This window comes from Tachysurus fulvidraco, chromosome 12, assembly GCF_022655615.1.
Source record: "Tachysurus fulvidraco isolate hzauxx_2018 chromosome 12, HZAU_PFXX_2.0, whole genome shotgun sequence".
NCBI lineage: Eukaryota > Metazoa > Chordata > Actinopteri > Siluriformes > Bagridae > Tachysurus > Tachysurus fulvidraco.
This window is the reverse complement of record NC_062529.1, coordinates 23,555,753-23,558,252: the sequence shown is the minus strand read 5'-3', so window position 1 is coordinate 23,558,252 and position 2,500 is coordinate 23,555,753. Positions and strand designations below refer to the sequence as shown.

At 56.2% G+C, this 2,500-nt stretch overlaps 1 protein-coding gene across 8 annotated transcripts in view; it reads right to left on the bottom strand.

Annotated features, from left to right (window-relative positions):
• The window catches only part of map4k3b (mitogen-activated protein kinase kinase kinase kinase 3b), a 43,664-nt gene that overhangs the window by 24,087 nt on the left and 17,077 nt on the right, over window positions 1-2,500 (bottom strand). The gene's annotated exons all lie outside the window — the stretch shown is intronic.

The following is a 2,500-nucleotide window of genomic DNA, read 5'->3' as shown; positions in this document are numbered from 1 at the left end:
CACACACACGCTCACTCACACACACCTCACTCACACACACTCACTAAAACACACACACACACACTCACACACACACACCTCTCACACACACACACACCCCTCACTCACACACACACACACACACACCTCACTCACACACACACACACACCTCACTCACACACACACCTCACTCACACACACACACACACACCTCACTCACACACACACACACACCTCACTCACACACACACACACACACACCTCACTCACACACACACACCTCACTCACACACACACACCTCACTCACACACACCTCACTCACACACACACACACACACACCCCTCACTCACACACACGCACCCCACACACACCCCTCACTCACACACACGCACCCCACACACACACACACCCTCACTCACACACACGCCCTCACTCACACACACGCCCTCACTCACACACACGCCCTCACTCACACACACGCCCTCACTCACACACACGCCCTCACTCACACACACGCCCTCACTCACACACACGCCCTCACTCACACACACGCCCTCACTCACACACACGCCCTCACTCACACACACGCCCTCACTCACACACACGCCCTCACTCACACACACACCCCCTCACTCACACACACACGCCCTCACTCACACACACACGCCCTCACTCACACACACACGCCCTCACACACACACACGCCCTCACTCACACACACGCCCTCACTCACACACACGCCCTCACTCACACACACGCCCTCACTCACACACACACGCCCTCACTCACACACACACGCCCTCACTCACACACACGCCCTCACTCACACACACACGCCCTCACTCACACACACACGCCCTCACTCACACACACACGCCCTCACTCACACACACACGCCCTCACTCACACACACACGCCCTCACTCACACACACACTCCCTCACTCACACACACCCCCTCTCTCACACACACTCCCTCACTCACACACACGCCCTCACTCACACACACACGCCCTCACTCACACACACACGCCCTCACTCACACACACGCCCTCACTCACACACACCCCCTCGCTCACACACACCCCACCTCACTCACACACACACCATCACTCACACACACCCCTCACTTCACACCACCCCCTACTCACACACACCCCCTCACTCACACACACCCCCTCACTCACACACACCCCCTCACTCACACACACCCCCTCACTCACACACACCCCCTCACTCACACACACCCCTCACTCACACACACGCACCCCACACGCACACAACCAGCCCCACTCACACACACACCCTCACTCACACACACACCCTCACTCACACACACACCCTCACTCACACACACACCCTCACTCACACACACACCCTCACTCACACACACACCCTCACTCACACACACACCCTCACTCACACACACACCCTCACTCACACACACACCCTCACTCACACACACACCCTCACTCACACACACACCCTCACTCACACACACACACCCTCACTCACACACACACTCTCTCACAATCTCTCTCTCTCGCATCACACACACTCTCTCTCTCGCATCACACACACTGTCTCGCTCGCATCACACACACTGTCTCGCTCGCATCACACACACTGTCTCGCTCGCATCACACACACTGTCTCGCTCGCATCACACACACTGTCTCGCTCGCATCACACACACTCTCTCGCTCGCATCACACACACTGTCTCGCTCGCATCACACACACTGTCTCTCTCGCATCACACACACTCTGTCTCGCTCGCATCACACACACTCTGTCTCGCTCGCATCACACACACACTCTCTCTCTCGCATCACACACACACTCTCTCTCTCGCATCACACACACTCTCTCTCTCGCATCACACACACTCTGTCTCGCTCGCATCACACACACTCTCTCTCTCGCATCACACACACACTCTCTCTCTCGCATCACACACACTCTGTCTCGCTCGCATCACACACACACTCTCTCTCTCGCATCACACACACTCTCTCTCTCGCATCCACACACTCTGTCTCGCATCCACACACTCTGTCTCGCTCGCATCACACACACTCTGTCTCGCTCGCATCACACACACTCTGTCTCGCTCGCATCACACACACACACTCTCTCTCTCGCATCACACACAATCTCTCTCTCTCTCGCATCACACACACACTCTCTCATGAGCTCACACACTCTCTCTCTCGCTCGCATCACACACACGCACTCTCTCTCGCATCACACACACTCTCTCTCTCGCATCACACACACACACACTCTCTCTCTCGCATCACACACAATCTCTCTCTCTCTCGCATCACACACACACTCTCTCATGAGCTCACACACTCTCTCTCTCGCTCGCATCACACACACGCACTCTCTCTCGCATCACACACACACTCTCTCTCTCGCATCACACACACGCACTCTCTCTTGCATCACACACACACACACACACTCTCTCTCGCTCGCATCACACACACTCTCTCTCGCTCGCATCACACACACA